The sequence below is a fragment of the Chiloscyllium plagiosum genome, unplaced genomic scaffold, assembly GCF_037043375.1.
Source record: "Chiloscyllium plagiosum isolate Xiang-an unplaced genomic scaffold, Cpla_swu_hap1 HiC_scaffold_11, whole genome shotgun sequence".
In the NCBI taxonomy this organism is placed as follows: Eukaryota; Metazoa; Chordata; class Chondrichthyes; order Orectolobiformes; family Hemiscylliidae; genus Chiloscyllium; species Chiloscyllium plagiosum.
The window spans coordinates 86,486,998-86,496,699 of record NW_028270149.1 but is presented as its reverse complement, the minus strand read 5'-3'; the positions used below and the strand labels follow the sequence as shown (position 1 = coordinate 86,496,699).

The 9,702-nt window shown below is 46.0% G+C and overlaps 1 pseudogene; it reads left to right on the top strand.

Moving 5' to 3' along the window:
- Window positions 1–1,129: 1,129 nt before the first annotated feature.
- Window positions 1,130–9,702, top strand: part of LOC148148875 (uncharacterized) — a 28,101-nt pseudogene continuing 19,528 nt past the window's right edge.

Genomic DNA, 9,702 nt, shown 5'->3' with positions numbered 1-9,702 from the left:
TACACCCTCGACATCTGACCTCCTCTTGACCACCTGATGACACCCTTGCCTCCAGCAGATGGCCCAGAGTGTCAGTGCTCGATGCCTCACCTGCCAAGAACACAAGGGACAGGGGTGTGTCTTACCCTGCGGGGATAGCACCCCTCCCTGAAGGGCCCTTTCAAACCCTTCAGCTTGACTTCATTGAGTTGCGAAGGTGTCAGCACTATAAATACATTTTGGTCATTGCTGATGCTTTTTCAAGATGGGTTGAAGCTTATCCCACTTCCACCACTACTGCCAAAACCGTTGTAAATATTTTACTCAAGGGGATTATTCCCCACTTTGGTATTCCTTTTGCCTATCTTCTGACAATGGCTCCCATTTTATTGGTAATGTTAATGAGGAATTATGCTCTCGTTTTGGCATCATTGTGCTTAACACCCACAGGCTGCAGGGCTCATGGGGCGTTGTAACTAGACTCTGAAAACTAAACTCGCCAAATTGACTTCTGAGATGGGTCTTTCCTGGGTTAGGTTATTGCCTCTGGTATTGTTCCACCTAACCTGCACTCCTGTGGGTAAAACTCGCTTGTCCCCAGCTGAAATTGTCTACGGTCGAGCTTTCTGCACACCTTGGAATGATGCCTCCTCCTCTATTATGGGCGGCATGGTGGCACAGTGGTTAGCACTGCTGCCTCACAGCGCCGGAGACCCGGGTTCAATTCCTGCCTCAGGTGACTGACTGTGTGGAGTTTGCACGTTCTCCCCATGTCTGCGTGGGTTTCCTCCGGGTGCTCCGGCTTCCTCCCACAGTCCAAAGATGTGCAGGTCAGGTGAATTGGCCATGCTAAATTGCCCGTAGTGTTAGGTAAGGGGTAAATGTAGGGGTATGGGTGGGTTGCGCTTTGGCGGGTCGGTGTGGACTTGTTGGGCCGAAGGGCCTGTTTCCACACTGTAATGTAATGTAATCTAATCTAATCTATTCACTTCCACCAAATGACTGAGGACAGGTCCTCCCATGTCCTCTCCTTGACTAAAATTTTGTGAAGTCTTCACTCCCAAGTCCGTGCTGCTCATGACCTGTTCCTCTCAATCGACAGTGTTCCAATAGTTGAACCAGGCTCCTTCATTCTCATCAAGAATTGGACATGCCGCAGCCTCCAACCTCAATGGGAAAGATCCTTCCAGGTCCTTCTCACCAATTGCCGGTAAGGTTGCCAGGTGCTCCACCTGGGCTCACCTACATCATTGCAAGGTCAGCCTACGAGCCCCTTGCAAGGGGGTAGATAATGGAGGTGGAGACGATGGGGAACTGAGAGAGGAACTGGAATCAAACCAGATGACGAAGATATAGCTGTATGTTATGAATAGTAATTCTTCTTCTGTTTTAGGTATCCTAATCCTTGATCCGAAGCGACCATTATGATGAAGATCGAACTTACCCTGCTATATGGACTCGTCTTGGGCATTGGTGCTCAAGAAGCAGCTGGTTACCCGTGTGATCCTGAGCAACTAGAGATTGTGTACCATTTATGCCGAAAAGATGTCCTTGTGCGCTGAGAGACTGATTCTTTCGATGCATGGAATATTACCGCAAGGAAGATTGTCGCAATGGCCAACTTCATCAAGAAGATTGGACAGTTCATTTACAGAACAAGTCTTAATGGTCTTTACCCTGTCAGGGTGTTGTGTGCCAGATTGATTTCAGTTGTGTTATGGGCTGCCCTGGTAATACTTGTCCCTGTTCAAAGAGGTCTAAACCTGCACACTGCACAAGAGAAAAGTGGGAGATGTTATCTTTCACTAAGAATCTGTTTCTTCCAAGTAACAAAATATTCAGCCAGGATGAAGTGGTCTGTTACGCCCTCACATCAGCAAAAGACTCTTCGATCCCTTTCCCCCTCCTGAATCCCAACGACGGAGTATGGAATACTTCGAAGGCATTTACCGGACATAATGTTTCTTTTGATTATTACTTATCCCCACCTGTTAGTTGCTTATGGACTTGCTCTAATAAGTCAGGGGAAGTCTCTCACAATTGTTGCAACAGTACGGGATGGGGCTGCACTTAAGTGAATGTGACTAAGACTATTCCATGCGCCTTGATCAAATGTACCAACCACTGCTGCTCCGCTGTGGGACCTCGCATCTCATGCGTATGCCTACAGGAGTGTGTCCCTCTTATTACTGATGTTCAAGCTCTTTGTGCTATGGGTAATGGCAACACCCACCTTCACTATGAGACCGCTAACAGCACTTCCATCTTTCCAATTGTGGGATGGAAGGAACCAGTCTGGGACACTAACCGCATCTGTTGCCTAAAGACCCACCTCTTTTTATTGAACAGCTTTCACCCCAAGTGCTCTGGACAACCATACCTTGTAGCCATGGACTACCCGCACGTTTGGGGTAGGCACAAAGACAGGCCTGCTTCTTATTGGGAAGCCCCCTCCATTATCTATACTAGATTAGATTAGATTCCCTACAGTATGGAAACAGGCCCTTATGCCCAACAAGTCCACACCGAAGAGTAACCCACCCAGACTCATTTCGCTACTGTATATTTACCCCTGACTAATGCACCTATCAGTATGGGCAATTTAGCATGGCCAATCCACCTGACCTGCACATCTTTGGATTGTGGGAGGAAACCGGAGCACCCGGAAGAAACCCATGCGGACATGGGGAGAATGTGCCAACTCCACACAGACAGTCACCTGAGGTGGGACTGTTTATGTGAAGTTTGCACATTCACCCCATGTCCGCATGGATTTCCTCCGAGTGCTCCGGTTTCCTCCCACAATCCAAAGATGTGCAGGTCAGGTGAATTGGCCATGCTAAATTAAACCCGGTTACTATTTTTTCAGCCAATGCAAAGCGATCAACTTCCTTGCTCTTGAGGAAATAGGCACTCCCCGTGCTGTACCGATAGGGACACGTTTCCCAACTACCGTTCCCTGTCCAACTACCTGGGAATGGGGTTGGGCTTTCCCTACCAAATGTTCAGTTTCACCTGAATTCTGCGAGCATCGGAGGGGTGCTAAGGCTTTGGGCCGCACTAAAGCTGAGTGGGGGGGAGCAAGTGTAGGATAGGGGTTACTGACTTCATCTAGAGCACTACCAAGTATGTAGATAACATCCGCACCTTCGTCAGTCAAATGACAAAGGGCAAGATGGGGAGATTGGGATTTTGGCTCATGGTACAACTGGTTGATAAATCTGGCCACGTATATTGGCATTATTTTAATTTGTCTCTTTGCTGGCATTGCTATTGTTAAATGTATTATCGAGGAGAAAGTGAGGACTGCAGATGCTGGAGATCAGAGCTGAAAATGTGTTGCTGGAAAAGCGCAGCAGGTCAGGCAGCATCCAAGGAACAGGAGAATCGACGTTTCGGGCATAAGCCCTTCTTCAGGAATGAGGAAAGTGTGCCCAGCAGGCTAAGATAAAAGGTAGGGAGGAGGGACTTGGGGGAGGGGCGTTGGAAATGCGATAGGTGGAAGGAGGTCAAGGTGAGAGTGATAGGCCGGAGTGGGGTGGGGGCAGAGAGGTCAGGAAGAAGATTGCAGGTTAGGAAGGCGGTGCTGAGTTCGAAGGATTTGACTGAGACAATGGGGGGGGAGGGGAAATGAGGAAACTGGAGAAATCTGAGTTCATCCCTTGTGGTTGGAACTTCTGTTGACAATGTCGGTTTTCCTCAGAAAATGCTTCTTCTCCATCCGAATGAAGATGAGGAGGAGCGGTTGCCTACCTCTGCTTCCTCCTCCTCCTCCTCAGAGGAAGTATGGCATTCTCTAGCGTCCATTCGATTGGGCTGATCTAATCTATGCCGTCCTATCTTATGATATGGTCATGGAATGACCAAAGGGGCGAGATGAGGATCTGAAACCTGAATACAGATGTTCTTAATAACTTAGGTGGCAAAAAAAATGGCTTCCCGATGCAAATGACATAACAAAATGGCTTCTAGGCTACAAATTGACAATTCTGCTAAAGCTGCATAAAATGGCTTTTAAGTTACTAACTGCTAATTCTGCTACAACTACATAATTGGCTAACCACAGTCTGCTTCAATAGAAATTAGCAGACAATACTCCCTTTAAAGCATAGAAATAACTAGACTAGATAAGACATTACTGACCATCCTAACTGACCTTCAGATGCAGGTGCAAAGGCTTGGTTAGTGAGATAAGGGTGGCCTGAGAGTGGCAAACAAAGTCGGTTCCCAGAAAGGTAACTGTCCAAATAACTGTCAAATAAAGCAGTTATTGTGTATTGATTAGTAATTGTCTGAATGTACTATGTGATCATGGCCCATACCCTTCTTTAAGAAAAGTATAAAAATGTCTTTATTTTAAGCCATGTGCGCAGCTCCTCCAAGGAAGTGTATAATAACCTCCGTGTTTCTGGATGCTCTGTGCCCGGCCGTATGAAAAATAAAGAGTGAAGTCTTAAAAGCCAGACCGATTCTAAGTGTTTATTGACCAATCGTGGAACCGAGAGACCCTGCCGGGGTTCCAGATCTTCATCGGCAGGTCATGTTACAGTTGCATAGGACTTTGGTTTGGCCACATTTGAAATACTGCATACAGTTCTGGTTGCCACATTATCAAAAGGGTGTGAATGTTTTGGAGAGGGTGCAGCGCAGGTTCATCAGGATGTTGCCCGGTATGGAGGGTGCTATCTACGAAGAGAGGTTGAGTAGATTAGGATTATTTTCATTAGGAAAATGGAGGTTGAGGGGGGACCTGATTGAAGTCTACAAAATCATGAGAGGTATCGACGGGGTGGTTAGCAAGAAGCTTTTTCCCAGAGTGGGGCACTCAATTACTAGGGGTCATGAGTTCAAAGTGAGAGGGGAAAAGTTAAAGGAGATATGAGTGGAAAGTTCTTTACACAGAGCGTGGTGGATGCCTGGAACGCGTTGCCAGTTGGGGTGGTAGAGGTGGGCATGATAGCATCATTTAAGATGTATCTAGACAGATACATGAATGGGCAGGGAGCAGAGGGATACAGATCCTTAGAAAATAGACAACAGGTTTAGATAGAGGATCTGGATCAGCGCAGGCTTGGAGGGCCAAAGGGCCTGTTCCTGTGCTGTAATTTTGTTTGTTCTTTGTTAACATCTTTTCTGTAGCAGGGGGACCAGAACTGAATGCAGTATTCCAAAAATGGCCTCACCATTGTCCCGTACAGCCTGGACAGGCCAAGAGGAAGCGGGTGTGATGAAGACTCATAATAAAGTTGTTATTTGAGAATTTGTTTCTAAAGTGAATGTTAGCTTTGGATTCAGTGAAGGTCAAACTTTTTTTTTCCAAAAGATTAGAAAGTCATTTTAAAAGTTGATTTCAAAACAACATTTGCAAGATTTCAGCTGAAGACACCTGGGAGACAATTGCTAATTCATTAAAAAACATATTAATTAATTGCTATTTACTGACTTGAGTTTTTACAACCATGAAAGGGAAGTTGGGGTAGAGACAGAATAAAGTCTATGTACAGTGAAGAGGTACAACAGCAGAGGTGTTGTCATTAGCAGTCCCCAAGCGGTTAGCGCTGAGGAGAATTACTGAGCTGCTCAGATGTCATTGTGAACAAAGTATGAAAAACAGAGCTGTGGGGAAATATTTGAGCAATAAACTACTTTGGTTGTTCGAGATATTTATTTTGGCAGTGTGTTGCTAATATATAGAATAATTAACCTCCATGTGAACTAAAGAAAAATAATGTTAATTTTCCAAACTTTGTCATTATCAGCAGAGGTTCCATCAGAATGGAAAGTCGCAAATAGAACCCTCTATTCAGCAAGTGAGGAAGGCAGAAAATAGGAAACTAGAGACCACTCAGCTTGCTGTTTGTCCAGGGGAATTAATCATTTAAAGTGATTGTACCTATGCATTGAGAACTATTCAATGTAACCAGGAACGGTCAACATAGATTAGGTCCTGGGTATTATGTGGGTGCTAAGTAATGGAAGCAGGGGCTGGCTGCTGGGTGGCAGAGTCCTGTACTGATTATTGGATGGCGGAGGCCTGTGCTGGGTGCTGGGTGGTAGAGTCGAGAGTGTTGTGCTGGAAAAGCACAGCAGATCAGGCAGCATCCGAGGAGCAAGAGAATCGACATTTCGGGCATAAGCCCTTCATGAGGAAAGGCATGATGAACCATTCCAATGAAGTGCTTATGCCCAAAACATTGATTCTCCTGCTCCTCAGATGCTACCTGACCTGCTGTGCTTTTCCAGCACCACACTCCCAACTCTGATCTCCAGCATCTACAGTCCTCACTTTCTCCCTGCTGAATGGTATTCCATGCATTGGGTTCTGGGTGGTTGGAGCCAGTGCTGGGTGTTGTTTGGCAGAGGCCTGGGCTGGGAATTGGGTGGTGGAGGCCCGTGCTGGGTGGGGAATGGTAGACCATGTATTGGGTGCTGGGTGCTTGGGGCCAGTGCTGGGTGCTGTGTGGCAGAGGCCTGGGCTGGGAATTGGGTAGTGGAGGCCTGTGCTGGGTACTTGGTGGGGGAGGCCTGTGCTGGGCGCTGGATAGTAGACCCTGCGTTGAGTGGTGGAGATCGGTGGTGGGTACAGGGTGGGGGAGGCCTGTGCTGGGTGCTGGATGGTAGTCCCTGCATTGGATGCTGGGTGGGGGAGTCCTGTGCTGGGACATGGGTGGCAGAGTCTGGGTTGAGTACTGGGTGTAGCACCTGGGCTGGGTGCTGGATAGCAGAGCTTGGGTTGGATGCTGGGTGGCAGACCTTGAGCTGGGTACTGGGTGGTGACTGTTGCCATCTGTTGCCTGAAAATGCAGTGTTCGGAACTGTAGCAATTAGAGGATCCTCGGGTGTGTGTTGGAACCTGTCAGTGTGAACCCCCTGCTCAGATAGAATTTCATGTCGGCCCTGAGTTCCTGTACCTCCCTCAGAATCCCGCGCCCTACAGTATAAGTTGCCTCATGGGAAAGGCTTATGTGTCCTCCTGTCTGGTGTGGAAGAGTTTACTGATCAGGCTGCTGTTGCACACCATGCACTTGTAATCTTGTATACAACTGTCTGGCCATATCTTGGCATGGTTTTGTACCATCGAGTGGTAGAGGACTCTTTATGCTGGAGTCCTCCTGCTTTCCGTTAAGGGCCAGGGGTAGAGGATGTCTTGTTCAAACACGTGTTAAGGTGATTTATGGACTGCCAGACTTCATCCTGCAGTTCTGTGCAGTCCGTGCATCATGGATATTTTGGCTGTGGGAGATTGCACCCTATTTTTAAAACTTGTTGTTCCTTTGCTTGTTGTCCAGCCCACGTTCCTAACCATTGGGCATCTCATGTGGAAGAAGTGGGCTAATTGGAGAACATCCCCATGAACCCCCCTCCTCCATGGCTACGATTGTGCTGGAGGGTCTTTGGAGGGGGTCTTTGAGAGAGACTTGTGATGCCCCCTGGTATCCACAAAGCCATGAGAGACAGGTGGGCACTTCAAGGGTTGGCCTGCATTAATTTCACCATCAAGATCATTTAGATTGAGCTCCTGCCCTGTTGGCTTCTTAAAAAATATTAGTGCCGCTCTGCCCCTGGTGGTCAGTGCTTTTGATCCATTAATTGGGCTACTTGTTAATTTGGCAGTGGGTTTCTTTGCAAATTAATCAAAAGCTGAGTTCTGTTTCTCATTTGGTTGTACTTCAGCCCATGTTCCTGATGTCCAGTTGGAGGAGAGAGGTGGCAAGTCAGGGGGCCTCCTCATGGGACCGCCTAAGCTAGTCATCACCTTGGAGAGGTGCCCAAAGGAATCCTTGAATCTTTTAGGGATACTTCAGTGCCCCGGGCACTGGACTGCACTATCTTCCACTCCAGCATCACTTTGATTTAATCCCATCCTGTGTTTCTCATCTTGTGTTTTGTGTTTTGTTTTGAATTCTGTGTTTTGCCACATTGCCCATGGTGTGTGATGTTTATTCAGTTGTTAACTGGGTGAATTAGTGCTTGACTTTACTTTAAAGAAAAGGAAAAGGAACTGAATTGTTCCTCAATGGGTGGATGGTTTCTAGACAGGGAAAGGATCCAGAAAGGAAAGATAGAAACTGACATTGTACTAAACTATAGATTTATAATAGAACCCTTAATAATTGCTGAAAGTCTTCTCTGCCTAATTCAACGCATGAATGTTAGCGTATGAGATCTATGAACAGACTCCAAATACCTTCATATGTTTGGACAACAAACTATCAGTCTTAGATTTAGAATTAACAATTCACTCAGTGTCTGTTGCCATTTGTGAAAGCAAGTTTGAAACTTTGATCTACAAACACGTTGCCTCATTTCAATCTTAAGAAGTCTGTTTCTAATTTTGATTCTTAGATTCTCTGACTGAGGTGGGGGGAGGTGGGAGGTGGGGGGGGGTTGGTAGAGTTTCTTTCTATCCCTCCCTTAACTGTTCCTCATAATATCTTTCAAAATTTGATCAAACTATTGTTTAACCTTTTGAATTCCAAGGAATACAATTATAACATCAATAAGGCATTCAATAAACTTCCACATGGTAGATTGGTTAGCAAGATTAGATCACATGGAATCCAGGGAGAGCTAGCTTTTTAGTTAAAACGTTAGCTTGAAGGTAGGAAACAGAGGGTGGTGGACAGTTGTTATTTCGACTGGAGGTCTATGACCAGCTGTGTGCCACAAGGATTGGTGCTGGGTCCACTGCTTTTAGTCATTTATATAAATAATTTGGATTTGAATATCGGAGGAATGGTTCGTAGGTTTGCATATGACACCAAACTTGGTGATGTAGTGGAGAGTGAACAAGGTTATCTCCAAGTACAGTAGGATCTTCATCAGATAGGCCGATAGACCGAGGAGTGGCAGGTGGAGTTTAATATAGATAAATGTGAGGTATTTTGATAAGGCAAATCAGGGCAGGACGTAATACACTTTTAATGGGGAGTGTTGCTGAACAAGCAGGTTCGTATTTCCTTGAAAGTGGAGTCAAAGATAGCCAGGATAGTAAAGAGGGCTTTTGGTGCACTTGCCTTTATTGAACATAGGAGTTAGGATGTCATGTTGCAGCTGTACAAGACATTGGTTAGGCCATTTTTGGAATACTGCATTCAATTCTGGTCTCCCTGCTGTAGGAAAGAACTTTCCCAACTGATTCCCATAAATCACTGGACAGTATCCAAAGGAAATGCTGAGTTGTTGTCCTGGGATGTCAATGATTGGTCGCCAATTCCTTCGTACCAGGTATGACAGCAACCAGTCAAGAGTTTGCCCTCGATCCTCATTGACTCTCATGTTTACTCAGTCTCCTTCATGTCATAAAAAATCCCCACTGTCAAAGATAATCAACTGTAGATCTGCAGTAAGAGTGGAGGTTAGCAATTTGTTAACACCAGTCGTTTTCTGTGACAGTAGCTCTGTGTTACAGTTGTTTGAGGGAAGTACAGAAATGGTAGTAATGACAGGGAGAGAGAAAGCTCCTGAGACAGTTTTGTGTAGGAGTAGAGAATAAAGAGTTTATTATGTGAGAGAATGCAAGGATAAGTGTTCCTTCACAATGAATCAATCAAAAACCCTGAAACAAAGAACAAGTTTTTTCCAGCAGCTGGGGAAGGTTCAGATAGTATGTGCTGTGTGTCGCCATAGTCTTACTGGACTATCGGGCTGCTCTCTTATTAGAGAGAAGCAACTGGTGGTGATTTAACCTGAGGGCCACCAGACCTCAGCGAGGGAAGAGGT